Source organism: Miniopterus natalensis, chromosome 15 (assembly GCF_054644295.1).
Source record: "Miniopterus natalensis isolate mMinNat1 chromosome 15, mMinNat1.hap1, whole genome shotgun sequence".
In the NCBI taxonomy this organism is placed as follows: domain Eukaryota; kingdom Metazoa; phylum Chordata; class Mammalia; order Chiroptera; family Miniopteridae; genus Miniopterus; species Miniopterus natalensis.
The window spans coordinates 40,714,089-40,729,036 of record NC_142095.1 but is presented as its reverse complement, the minus strand read 5'-3'; the positions used below and the strand labels follow the sequence as shown (position 1 = coordinate 40,729,036).

At 43.8% G+C, this 14,948-nt stretch overlaps 1 pseudogene; it reads right to left on the bottom strand.

Annotated features, from left to right (window-relative positions):
* Window positions 1-1,555: 1,555 nt before the first annotated feature.
* Window positions 1,556-8,726, bottom strand: LOC107531453 (large ribosomal subunit protein uL16-like; annotated as a pseudogene).
* Window positions 8,727-14,948: the final 6,222 nt, after the last annotated feature.

Sequence of the window (14,948 nt, the reverse complement as noted above, 5' to 3'; positions counted from 1 at the left end):
ATTTCACAGTGAAGCCAAGGAGGCAGGCGGAGATGAGGGGACTCACCTGTAGTCCCTCCCTGAATCAGTAATGCCCCAATCTATGTCACTAAAGAGTCGGGTGGGTGGGAGGTCAGGGAGCAGTCCCAGGGGCCACCCATATTCTTAATGGCACCTTCAATCATCCCAGATAGAGACTCCTTATTATCTGACAGGCCTCATCCCAGCATTAGAAAGGAGTTCTGGACCCTCTCGCCTGCCAGCAGGTGCAGCAGAGCACCCCAGGCTTGGCCCTGCCACATCTGTGAAGATCTGGACTCAGCAGCATACCAGTCAGAGCTGAGTGGTGCCAATGGTCACCTCTGTTTAAGGCACACTTATTATCTGATGGACACTGCATCATCTCAGTTCTCATAACCACCCTGGGAGATGTGCTAACCCACTTTACAGATGGGAGCATTGAGACACAGAGAGGTTAACTGACTCACTCAAGATCCCATAGCCAATACATGGTGGGGCCAGCAATCAAAGGAGTTTATTCATTCATTCAACATTTCTAAGAACCCACGACATGCCAGGTACACTTCTGGTGAACAAAGGCACACCTATTGCCCTCAAGAATTTAGAGTCTATTAATAATAAGAAAATATTAGAAGCTATTTCATCATGGATCACACACAAATTATGATGGAATCATGAGTAATAACAAATACTAAGGCCATGTCAGCACATGGAAATGCATGTAGGAGAAAAATGAAAAACACAATATGTGTACTCAGGTATCAGCTGGCAGCATTCCTCGGCCTATGAGTCATTTGTATGATTGATTCTCCAAGCATTTACTGCATGGCAACTGTGAGCCAACCACTGTGGCCAATGTGCAATTCAAATGTCACCCCCTGGCACAGCCTTCCCCGATTACTTACGAAAAATTAATTGTTCCAGCATCCATACCCGGTAGCACATTGTATACAATGATTTATTTATTCATTTTGGTGACTCTTGACCCCACTTAGTTGTGGACTCTTTCTTCACCTCCATATCCGCAGGGACCAGCGTGATGAGTGGCACAGATGGAGCAAGTGTTAATTGGTTGCCCTGTGTTGAGACTTTCCTGTGTACCTCACCTTGTGCTCAGTGCTTTACATGCATTATCTCATTGAATCCTTCCAACCGCTCTATGAGGTGAGTGTTATTATTAGCCCCATTTTACAGATGAGGAAACTGAGACTCAGAGAGGTTAAATAACCTACCCAAGGCCACATGACTAGTAAGTGATACTGTTAGAATCCAAACCAAGTTGTGTATGTCTGAACACAAAGTCTACATTCTAACCACTAAGATGCCCACTGCCATAACCAGTAATGGAATTAATATGAAAGATTCAGCAAAGCCTGACCTTGAAGAAGCTTGTACCTAGAAATCTATGAACTATGAACATTTTTAGGCAGAAAAAGCATCTTCTTTCTAAACTCAAAATATTGCTTATTTTTTTATTTTTTGGACAAGAGTAGGATTTCTTGGTGGGTGTGAGGATGGGGTAGTGCTGAGTCTCTCATAAGTGCAGGACCTGACATTAGTCCAGGGGACCATGATTAGGGAAGTATTTGACCCCGCAGTCATCTGGGATGAGCCGCTTTTCAGCCCCCATGTCTTCAAACACATTCTCATTAAATGTAGCAAAGCCTCACTTCTTGGAGATGGGGACCTTCTGGTGGCCAGGGAACTTGAACTTGGCTCTGTAGGGCCTCAGTCACACGCTCCTGGTCCTCAGCTTGGTGTGGACGGGTGTGATGGCTTGGCCATCGTGAACCCTGGCCACCGTGCCCTGGGCTTTCCAAAGGCACCCTCATACCTGTCGAGCCTGCGAGCCCCAGCGCAGGACGTCTTGCTGATGCGGACGAGGTGAGGCGTGGAGCCGCACTCGGCCGTGAAAGCCATCTTTGCCACAGCTTTTCACCCTGTGCTTGTTGGCACAAATACGGGCAGCCTCCAGGGCTTCCCAGGAGAGCTGCCGAGGCTCATCGGACTCCATGTGGCCACAGAGTGGGAACTGGTTCGATTGGGCTTTCTTCAGCCCCAGGTCAAAGATGCAGATATTGGCATCAGGGATATTGGCAGAAGAGAGACTTTGGGTGCAGCTGCTTGTTCTTATAACACCCGTAACACTGGGTGCGGTGGCTCCCATGGAGACACCAGGATCCTCAGTGGCACACGGAAGGGAAAGAGAATCATTTATTCCTGAATGAAATGTTTGTCGAGCACCTGCTTAAGTACAGGACCTAAGCTGTGGAAGATACATGAGATACATACTTCCTACAGGATGAGTTATACACACCTGAAAAAAAGATAAATGCTAGAGTTAAGTAATAAAAGTATATATTAAAACAAGTCAGCCTATGCCAAAATGTAGCATGTGGTCATGGGGCGAGGACCAGTAGTAGGCTCTAAAACTACCGTGCTCACTGTCCTGATTAATTTTCTGGAAATTTACTTGAGCACAGCACTGGGCCAGAGAGGATGGGAAGGAAAGGGAAGGCTTGGGTAGAGCAGTGTGGCCGCACAACTAGCGCTCTGGGCCAGTTCCCCAAGCGCCCGTATATAAGTTAGAAGGCTATGGAAATTTCCGAAAGATTACCTAGACCTTTAACAAGAGACAAGGGAAACTAATACTCAGAATGGTTGAGACTGAAAAGCTAAAGGCAGGAGAAGAATTTAATTTATGAAATTCATATTTGGGTCAAGAAGATGAATGAAAAAGGGAATGAGCATATGTAATGGTAACAGATGTCAGGGGAAATCAGTGCCACCGGTTTCCTGTTGTACATCTTCATGAAGAAAGAGCTTCCATTTGGTCAGGTTAGAATATCAGAAAGAGAGAAACTAAGCCCAGGGTAGGAAGAAACGATAAGGAAAGAATAGTCAACAGTTTAAATTAGTTCAGTTTATCAAATCAAGAGAAATTACTGCCCAGGGTACCAGAAGAATATTTAGAAATGATCCCAGAAATGCCAGGAGTCTCTACTAGAGTGAGAGTCCCACTTCAAATAGGGAGAAAGACAGATACAAACCTAGAGACCAAGTGGTGTGGTGTGGATTTCTAGCAGAGTTCTGTACATGATTATTAAACTAGAACAAAAGATGCACCAGCAGCTTGTATGGCTTCACTGTGCATAATCACACCAAAGGGATGATGTTTCACAGTTACTGGCATAAGTAGATTTGGAGACTGTTGTACTAATTACATACAGAACCTGGACTGTAGTCAGCTTGGGACAAAACATTTTATTAGCTGTTTATGGACAAGAGGAAGCAATCTAGAAAGATTTATAGGAGCTTAAACAGCGGCCCAACTTTCTTTCATCTGACAATATTAGACTAGAAGCAATTTTCTTTCTTTTTTTTTTAATCCTCACTTGAGGATATTTTTTCCATTGCTTTACATTGCTTCTCAGCTGTCACTTCTGACAGCTGTTTTTTACAAGCAAAGCCTGTCTTGAAAACTAGTCCTGAGTCCTAATAGCTTTGAGACTTCATAGACTGCTTTATCAGAGCTAAGAAAATAAGCACGGGGACTAAAACTGAAGTTAGGGCGGGAAATGTCTCAGAAGGATGGAGGTGGGTCACACTTAAAAAAAAGATCTAGAGGGATCACTTTTCCCCCATTGCTTTTCAGAGGTTTTTTGATGTGCCTCCCGCACGTGCCCCAACCAGGACCAGAGATTGAGCAACCGAGGTACCTACCCTGAGCCAGAACCACTGAACCAAACCAGCTAGGGCTTCTTTTTTTAAATTGAATGTATTGGGGTGACACTGGTTAATAAAACCATCCAGATTTCAAGTGTACAACTCAATAAAATATCATCTGCGTACTGCATTGTCCACTCACAACCCAAAGTCGAGTCTCCATCCCCATTTATCCCCCAGTTGCCCATTTCCACCTCCCCCCACCCCCGTTTCCCTCTGGCTATTGCCAGACTGCTGTCCATATCTGTGTGTCATATATACATGTGTATTTATGGTGGTTTTTTTGTTTTTGTTTTTTGCTAATTCCCTTCACCTTTTTCACCCTGTTTCCCAAACCCCCAACCCCCTTCCCTCTGACAGCTGTCAGTCTGTGCCATGTATCTATGTGGAAGCAGTTTTCTAATGGAATGCTCTAGTTCTCTGACATTTAAAAAAAGAATTTAGATAAACAAAAATCCAAACTTGCCACCAAATTTTAAATAAAAAAAAAAAGCTAGGGAGGAAATTTGGGTTCCATGTCATTTCAATAATTTGGGATATGCCAAAAACATGCTGAAATTTAATCATCTCACTTTTCGGCTTTTAAAATTCAAATTGCATCTCAACATATGGTATGCCAGAGATTTTGAAGCATGCTTCTTCTCAAAACACCTCTGTCCTAGATAAAATAGACTTTGCCATGTGTTGCTGGGCTGAATGAATGTCAAAATAAGAGTAGGGGACAGTGAAAAGCAAATAAATGTGAAATGCAGGGTTGTCCCAAGACCAAATGTATATATCAGACCCATAAATAATATTGGGAGATCTTATTCAGCCCCAAGTTGGAGTAGCTGAACCTAGAGTCCCATACTTAACAGGACCCTCTAATGAGCCAAAGTGGTCTCAGATGGGTAGCATTCCTTCACTCCAACCATAAACAAAACAAGGATGCTTTCTGAGGGAAAGCACCCAGGATTCTCATAGATATGATTAACCAGACAGTGATTTGGAAAACATATCTAAGGAGATTACTTAGAATGCAGCACAGAGTGATATGACATGAAAAATATTTTTTAAAATATATGGAATATGGAGGATAGACTGAGAAGATCATAACCCATTTAATCGGCATCAGAAAAGAAGATAAAAAAGGAAAGGCTGTATTTGAGGTAGTAATGGGTAAGAATTTCCAGGGCAGAAAGAGAACATGAATCCATAGATACAGGAAGCATAACATATCTAAAGTAAGATAGCTTTAGCTGGTTTTGCTCAGTGGTTAGAGCATCGGCCCTCGGACTGAAGGGTCCTGGGTTCGATTCTGACCAAGGGCATGTACCTTGGTTGCAGGCTTGATCCCCAACCCCTGGTCAGGGCGCATGCAGGAGGCACCAAATCAATGTGTGTCTCTCATATCGATGTTTCTCTCTCTCTCTGGATCCCTTCCACTTTCTCTGAAAAGCAATGGAATCAGTTGAGGATTTGAAAAAATTTTAAAAAAACACAATAAAGTAGGATAAATAATACCAAGAAACATTGTAGTGAGACTGCAGAACACTAAAAACAAAGACCTTGAAAACAGCTAGAGATTTTTTTTAAAGATTACTCACAAAAGAAGGAATTAGGGTGTGGGCAGATTACTGGATGGCAACATTGGAAGCAAAAAGATAGTAGAATAATATCATCAAAGATACTGGATAGTCAGCATTTCTAGAATGAGGGTAAAGTACTGATAAAAACAAAATGAATTTATGACTAGAAGACATGACTAAATGAACTTCTGAGATGCACTTCAGAAAGAAGAAAAATGACCGAATTTAGAATTGAAATGCAAGGAGGAATCGTGAGTGAAGAAATTGGTAAATATAGTGAATCTAAACAAAATGTTCCATACAAAACAATAATGTTAACAGCAATAATAAAAAAGTATAGGTTTAAACAAGTCAGAACCAAAATACTGGGCAACAATAAATTAAGAGGTGATTGGAGTTAAAGTGTTCTAATGGTTTTGCATTTGTGTGGAAGGGGATTCAGATATTAACTTTAGCCTTTGTGAAATAAGTGTGGTAAAATGTCAATGGTATTTGCTGATATAATACAAATAAGATATATAACTTTCAAACCAGTAAGGGGGTGGGGGAATAACATAAGTCAATAAAAGAACAAACACCAATCAACCCAATAGAAGTATTAAAAAACTCAGACTCCTCTCTCACAAAAAAGATAGTAAAAGTAAGTCCAGATATACTAATTCAGTAAATGTAAATTAACTAAACTCATCAGTTAAAAGTTAGAAATTGTCAGACTGGCTGTTTAGAAATCTAAGAGGCACTATTTCAAGAAGTACTTCTAAAACACAGGAATTTGGAAAGGTTGAAAGTAAATGTGTGAAAAATTATATACCTGACAAATACAACCCAAAAGGAAGCTAGCATAGCTGTTCTAATACTAGATAACATAGACTGACCAAAAACATTATTAAAGATGGAAAGGAAGGTACAGGGGGGATAAATGGTGATGGACTGAGACTTGACTTGGGGTGGTGAACACACAATACAGTGTATAGAAGATGTATTGTAGAAATGTATCCCTGAAACCTGTATAATTGTGTTAACCAGTGTCACCCCAATAAATTCAATAAAAAGGAAAAATAAGATAAAATAAATAAAAAATAACATTTGACAGTCCCTCATAGTGATAACTCATAGGAAATGAAGAAGAGAACTTCCTTAACCCGTTAAAAGGCACCTACCAAAAAAACCTACTGCCATTATCATCGTAAATAATGAAATTTAGAAATGCTTCCTTCAAAATCAGAAACGATTTCAATCAAAATCTCAACAGGGCTTTTCAAGAAGATAATGAGCTGATTCTAAGCTTTATATGGAAAAACAAAGGTCTCCAAGAAAAGCCAAAATACTCCCAATGAAGAAGAAAAAAATAGGTATGGAGACTTATTAAGGTATAGTTATTAGGACAGTATGTATTCATGTAGGATAGATACGCTGATGAAACAGAAACCACAGAAACGAACCCAGGCACCTAGGGGAACCTGGCCTATGTAAAGGTGACGTTTCAGGTCAGTGGGGAAAGGAGGGACATTTCAGTAAAAAGTGCTATGACAAATGATTATACATGCAGAAAAATAGGGAACTGAACCACTGTCTCACCACCCTCCTCATTCATTCAATATAAAGACTTTAATGTAAAAGGCAAAACTTGAACCTTATAGAAGACAGTGTAGGGAACATATCTTCAGGATTTTGCCAACACTTGGCACAGTCAGACTTTTACTAACCCAGTGGGTATGAAACGTTATCTCTTCGTATCTTAATCTTCATGTCGGTGACTAATGGGCTTGCGAAATTTTCCATGTTTATTTGCCATTTGTGCTTCCGTGTCTGTGAAATACCTGTTCATGTCATTTCGTCATTTCTCTAATTGTCCATGTCTTAATGGTTTGTAGTTTTGTGTGTTGATAAGATCTTCTCCCAGTTTGTGGCTTTTCACTTTCTTTAGTGTTTATTTATTTATTTATTTATTTATTTATTTATTATTTTGTTTTTTCCATCACCATTTATCCCCTCTATGCCCTCTTCCACCTCCACCTTCCACCACTCCCCCTTTAGTGTTTTTGGATAAACAACATTAATTTTAATTTAGTCAAATTTTCCTTTATGTTTAGTGCTTGTTGTGTCATGTTTACAAAATACTTCCCTACCTCCCCTGACCCACGTGGATTGAGACTGGGGAATATATAGCACTCCAAGGAAACTGGGGCTGCAGGAACTGAACTGGGACTAATGGTCGATGGGCTGGTAAAAATCCACAGATGGTGGTACAGATGCGGAAACCCAAGCTCCAAGTGTTTGAGCCACTTGAACACATCTCAGGTGAAGACGGTGGGCTCTTGTTTCATAAAGTCCAGCTCTGCCACATACTAGCTATTTGTCTATGTAAAGCTGAGTTTCTTCATGTGTAAATAGATGCTGATGAAGAATCGAAGATGGTACCAACGTCAAAGGGCTGCAAAGAAGATCAAGCCGAACAAAGTGTTTCAAGGTTAGCACTGCACCCGGCACAGAGGAAGTGTGCAGAATATTAGCTGTCAGCGTCATCACTCTTCATACACCAAGCATTTGCTGGGCTCGCGTGGTTCTTAGAGGGGCCTGAAAACACTGACTGGTCAAAGATCAGTGGTGGGAAATAGATTATGAGGACCCCAAACGTAGGCCAGGAATCAATGGGTGAAAGTTACCAGCTGGGTGTGTGAGTGTGTAGAGAAGAATTCTTTCTTTTAAATTTTTTAAAATTGATTTTTAGAGAGAGAGAGAAACATCAACTTGTTGTTCCACTTATTCATGCATTCACTGGTTGATTCTTTTATGTGCCCTGACTGAGGATTGAACCCACAACCTTGGTGTGTCGGGACGGTGCTCTGACCAACTGAGCCACCTGGCCAAGGCCAGAACTCTTCTTACTAAGAAAACACTCATTTCTCCAGGCCTTCTTGCCGATGCTCACAGGCTTCCTATGATAGTGCACATCACCCACGTCACTGTACCAAGATCTCTCCCTTTGGGTGTTCCTGCTGTCTCTCCTGGGGCCTTTAAGCACCTCACCATGTATAGCCACTTAAACATGAACATTGTAATGAAACTTTCAAAGATGTGCATCACATTATGCCATCTAAACCATGGTGCTGCCTGATCTAATTTATCAAAAGGACAAAAGCATCATTTTGTCTCTTCTCTGGCCTGCTGGGGTCCTGCAGGGAGCCAGGGCACACATCTATGTGGATGGATCACAGCCTGGTCTCCCTTCAGGCAGTGGTCCTGGTGCTCAGGTTAGGGTTCTGGGAACTGGGAGTACTGGGTACCCAATGGGGCCAGGAGCAGGAGGAACCAAGTTTGGTCATGAGCAGGCCAAAGAGTCCGTAGCAGGATGGACATTAGGACAGAGCAGAGAAGGGCGTGGCAGGTGAAGCTAGGAGGAGCGGCCAGGCACGAGGTGTAGACCGTCATCTCCTTTGAGTTAGCTCCCAAGACGATTATCCTTATTTCAAGCCGTGGGGTGGGCAGATGGCAATTAGTAGCTAGTGTGCATTTCTTATCTGCCTGCTCTGTGCTGGTACCGGGCACCGTGCTTTTCATGCGTCATCCCATTGTTTTCATCTTCACAACAGCCGTAGCAGGTGGGTGCTATTACTTCCACAGTGTAACAAATGAGGAGGCGAGGCTTAGAGGTTAAGTGACTTGCCCGGGCTCCCATAGCCAGCGATTGGTGCAGTAGAGACTTGTCTCTTGGATCCATGCTCTGAACCACTGTTCCCCATGGTGCTCTATGAGCACCTTTAGGGCTTGTGCAAAACTGACGTTTGCAGACTGCTGTGGAGACTCCACCAAAGTCACTAATGATAGAATGGGCATTGGGGGACAGTCAGGAAATTGCCACTAAGGGTCTTTTCCTTAAGAAATGCACCTCTTTTCAGTGATGGCAGCTCCCTTCCGTTGTGGCTACATGCGAACACAGCCTGGTTGGATACGATGGGTCTCCATGGAAACATAAGTTCCACTGACTCCTGCTTCCAGAGGAGTCTGCTTCCAATATCTGAGAATTAATTTCAAATATAGTTTTGAGACTTTATCTCGCCACATTTACACGTGCAATCTCTGACTCTGCCATTTACCGAAGGTACACCCTGACAGGTTGTTTACTCTCTCTGGGTCCCAGTTTACACCCCTATAAAACGGGTCTTCATAAGCTTGTTCTAAGTATTACTAAATTTGTAAACAAAATAAATGTTGGCTAGTCCTTTCCCACCTACATGTTCTGCTCCTGCTGCCCCTGTTCCAACAATATGGTGACAAATTCATCCAGATTAGCTCAGGACTTTCCCTGTCTTTATACTGAAAGCACCCTCCCCCCTGGGCTCGGGCAAATGAGATGGTATGTCACCCTCCCCAACTCCGCAGACAGAGAAGTCACAATAGTCCAGATAAAATGGTGGCCAGTGGGGCTCCAGGGGGTTTGAGTCCAAGATTTACGTTGGTCATTCAAAATCATGACAGTCCTGTGGCCAGTGGATGTAGAATGATAGGTCAGGGGCACAGAAAACTCATGAATCCAAAGGTAAGTCCATTGAACTAATTTTGCATCCCCAAAGGCAGGAGCTGTCTTACTTATCTTTGCACCCCACCTCCACTCATAATAGGGTCAATTGTTAAATGAGTGCATAGTAAAACCCCCCACAGTGCAAAATGATCCCCAGTCCCAGGCAGGGAGCTGCTTGTGTCAACAAGTCTCCAGGGCTGATTTCTTAAGGCCGTGGGTTATGAATGTCGCTGGCCTGCATCTAATCTGGTTCTGAGATGACTTTGGAGCAGGCTCTGCCTGTGGCGGGGCATCTCCTCCTGGAGTGGGGTTCCTGCCTTGAGACTCATTCATGAGTCACTGATGAATTGGTAAGGATTGACATCTCGTGCTCATAGTTGCTCCCCTCACCCTTTCTTTGGAATTGATGTAATTTTCATTGGAATTGTAAATAATTGCCCAATGCATCATGACTCAGTAGCTTACCCCTAGAGGACATCACACAACCTACTGAGGTTCTCTACTCACAGCCTGCATGTCTCCCAAGCTCTCAGGCCCCTTATGTGTTAGGTAAGCAGGGGGGTCCAAAATATGAAGAGAAAACATCCCCATTTCCTGGAGCCTGAGGGGAAGGGAAGCAGAGTATCTCGGGATTCGAAGCTGGAATACTGGTGAGTCCTTGTCACTAGTGTCAGAGAAGACCTGGTCCAGGAGAGTGACCGGGTGCTTGTACTCCGGTGTCGAACAGTCCTGGCTGTTCCTCTTCCTCGCTGTGAGACCTGAGGCAAGTGACTGACCCTCTCTGAGGCTCGGTTTCCTCACCTGTAGGATGAGGATTATAGGAGTACTCAGGTGGCAGTGAGATTTAAATGCCTAGTACATGTAAAGAAGATGTGTAATATGGTCCTAATACAGCTCAATACCTGCGGTCGCTATTACTATTTAATTATTCTTGTTCAACATTAACACCCCGCACAAATTGTTCCAAGGAGAGCATAACCTCCATCAACAAATGCGTTTCAGATAGCAAGCGCTTACTAAATGCCAGCTGCTGTGATTAAGAGCTTTTAAATCATAATCTGCTTCCTGGGTCTCAGAGCCACCAGGCTGCCCTGTGAACACCAGGAGAAGCTCATTTAAGAAATCCTGTGAGACACGTCAGTGGTATTCCTGCCCCAAATACATTGCTTAAATCTAATCATGAGGAAAACTCAGAAAAACCCAGATTGAGGGAGATGCAACAAAATGGCCTGTACACTTTGAAATGTCAGGGATACGCGAAACAAAAGCTGAGGAACTGCTCAGATTAGAGGACACAAGGAGTCAGGACTGCAAAGTGCAATGCATAACCTTGGACTGGATCCCGGAGCAAAAAGAAAAAAATGCTGTAAAGGACATTATTAGTGTAATTGGTAAAATTCTAATGAAGTCTATAAATTAGATAATAATATCTAATGACTGCTAAGCCTTCTGCTTTTGGTATTGTCTTATGGTTATATAAGAGAATATACTTGTCCTTGGGGAGCCACCCTGAAGTGTTTAGGGAAAAAGGTCAGAATGTCTCCAACTAACTTTTTAACAGTTCATAAAAAAATAGTCCTTACATATATAAAACCAATAAAAAAGCAAATGTGGCTAAATATTCATTGATGAATCAGGGTAAAGAGTATACAAGAGTTTCTGGGCTATATTAGCAACTTTTTTTTTTTTTTAATATATATTGATTTCAGAGAGAAGAAGGGAGAGGGAGAGAGATAGAAACATCAATAATAAGGGAGTCGTCATTGATTGGCTGCCTCCTGCACACCCTGACTGGGGATGGAGCTCACAGCCCGGGCATGTGCCCTGACCAGGAATCGAACTGTGATCTCCTGGATCCTAGGTTGATGCTCAACTGCTGAGCCACGGCTGGCCGGGCCTATATTAGCAACTTTTATGCACGTTTGAAATCATTGAAAAATAAAAAGTAAAACATAAATAAAATAAAGCTAAGACTACCAAGCCCTTAAAAGAAGAAGACCCTGTGCAATTAGGCAAGCATCCAGCTCCCTGCTCAAGGCCCACCAGGCAGCAGCTGTGAGAAGCCCTCCACCTCTTGGCCCTGTTTCCTCACTGCCCCTCTCATGGTCAGCCTGGAAAGGCCCACTATGCATTAACAGGCAGCTTTAGAATCTGCCAAAGAGGCAAGAACAAGTCCTTGGGCAAGTTTGCACGGGTGGTAAGGAGAGAAAGGCAATGGACCCAGTGCAGTGCAGTGGCCAGGGGAAGAGGTGAGCCTCGGCTTCAATGGTATCTTTTGACCTGCCTGCAATCTCTCAACCTAGATGTCTCATGAAAAGGCCAGGGTGAAAAGCGCTATGATCTCTATTCTAGCACTGAGATGTGCAAAGAAGGTGAACTTGACTCCCTAGGAGAAGAACAGTGTTCACCATCAGCCAGAAGAGGGCGCTGTTTTCCCCCATGTCATCCTTTGACCAACAGGCTTTCAACTCCAGGGGTGCCCAGAATGGTTTCACAGATCTGCATATCCCAGCAGCAGGATTAGGGTGAGGTGCAGAGTCATGAAAGTTCAGGGTTGGGTCGTATTGTTATTTGAGATTTTGATACTTTGTTCATCGTGGATATTTCTGCCTTAATTTAGATTATTCAAAAATATTGCATTAAAATATTATTTATCTTGACTATTGAGTTGTTTGGCCCCCCCTTAAATTTTGCACTGGAGGCCAATGTGTCATTCCCCTCTCCCTAGTCCATTCTGGAAGATCGAAACCATTAATTACAACAACACCAGCACAGAGTTTGCAATTGGTCAGATAAGTTCTGGAGTTAATGGGCCCTTTAGTATCTATAAAGAAAGGGCTGGCAAAGGAATCAATCCTGAGAACCCGAATTCCTGAGGCTTCCTTAGGTTATCCAGGGACCTGAATTCCGCCGGCCCAGCACTCTCACAGGGTGGTCGAGAAGATGGACCCTGGAGTCAACAGAGCATCATATCAGGAATTCAACAGTGATTTACTGAGCACCTGCTACATGCCAGACCTTTTCCAAGCAGCTCACATGCACATACATGTCCTTGCCCCATAGAGCTGTCTGGGAAGGAGACAGACATTAGACAACACACAAGCCTGTAGATAACAATAGATTGTGATACTGCCACTAAACAAAGGAAGTAGGCCATGAAAGACAATAAGAGATAAGAGCCTCATGGGCTGAGGGGCAGCAGGGCTTCTCTGAGAGTGCCATTTTAGCTGAAACCTGAATGTGGGAAGGAGAAGAGCGTTGAAGATGGAAGAAACAGCTGTGCAAAGGCCCTGAGGTGGGAACTGAAAGCTAGGCAGTGTGAGGGGAACCCAGTGGGGGACGAAGAGGAGAGTAGAGTGATGTGACCTTGAAGAGATGCGAAGGTAAAGGCCTCAGTAAGGAATTTGGTCTTTATGTCAAATAAAGATCCTTTGATGGGTTCTAATCAGAGCAGTGACACACCAAGGCCTGCCCTTCAGAAAGTGACCCGCTTGAGGTCCAGGCACAGGCCTGTGTGGAAGATGCTGCGCGAGGTCTAAACCCAGAGCCTGCCTCATTTGCTGGAAACCATCAGACAAAAGTGAGGTCTGTCTCCATTAGGCAACCTTACGTAAGGCACCTTCCCTGCCCCACACCCCACGCTGGTTGTGAAAGGTGATGACTGGAGCAATCTGCATACATTACAAGATTATTGCCAGGGCTCATTCCCTGTTAGACAAAGAGCAGCATCACGACAGGAAACACCTGTCTGCGTCCCGGGACGCATCCCCTGCCAGTATCGGGGACTTTCCTACAGGCCCTTTGTTTATTTTGCTGCTTTAGGGTGACTCAGCTTGAGGCACTTTTACCCCCCCTGGAATCTCCATCATGCCTTCCTCACATTCTGAGGTGTCCTGCATCCCAGTGTATTGGCCCCCACTGACTCCTGACCCACCGGGGCCCGAGGCGAATGGCCTTGGATGTTTGGGGCCATGTGTCTGAACTCCTGGTCCACACTTCCGCCCATTCATAGGACATGCATGGGACTCCTTGGTAGGGACTTATTGACGAGAACTGGAGCTTACGGCTTTGAAGGGTCTGACTCTTCTTACCCAATCTCATTTTCAAGGTGGACATTGCTCAAGGTATTATAGGGAATTATATGAAGAAAAGGGTTCCATGGACAATAAATTCAGGACACCCTGTTTCAACACATTTTAGCAGCTTTCTTCAATACAGGACTTTTCAGAACATTTAATATGCTAATATGGATTATAAATCTCCAAAACGGAGTGATATATATCTATCCTTTTTTTCAGGAGCATCCTATAGAGTAGCGTTTGGAAGTATATGCCCCAGGAAATGCCACCCATAGCCACTAAGTGGCAGAAGAAAGGACACCTCAAAGTGTTCAGTGGTCAGGCCAGTGGCTGCATTTCCTTCCAGGCTCCAGGCTCCTGAGGGGACTGTCTCACACTCTGCAGTTCCCAGCACTAGAGCCAAAACGGAAGGATGAGGGAGGGTTTGGGTTTTGCTGAGTGGCCAGCACAGCCTTGTCACCCGGCCCTTCGGTAGTCGGTGACTCCTGGAACCGGGTGAAAGCTGCCAATGGCTCAGCTGCACACAGAGACATATTGGCATGGACACTGTTTAACCTGCTTAAAAAAATAAAAATATTTTAGCACTTTTACCTTTCTTTTAAATTACTAAACAAATACGTGTTTTTGTTTTTAAAAAAAATCCAATACCAAAGTGCGTACAGTGAAAACTGGAAGCCCTCCTTCTGCTTCCCCCCGCCCCGGTCCGTAGAGTTCCTTCCTAAGGTTCTCTCCTGGTTCCGCCGGGGAGCAGGCTGATGTGGCTCAGGGTGGCTGGCCTTGAATCCCAGCTCTGCCACATGCCAGCTGTGTATCCTCGGGCACAAGTCTCAGTTTGCTTATCTGTAAAATGGAGGCAGCACAGTAAGGGCTTGGGGGAGTATGAGTGAGAGGAAACACAGGAAGCCCTCAACGACGTCCCTGCACCTAGTTGGATTCAGTTAAATTTGACTCTTAGGGTTTTCCTTCCAGAATCCAGCTACTTTTATTTTTACGTCCAATTCCAGGCAATGAATATGCTAGTTGCAGAATGGGGCCAATCTCTTTAGTCTGTCC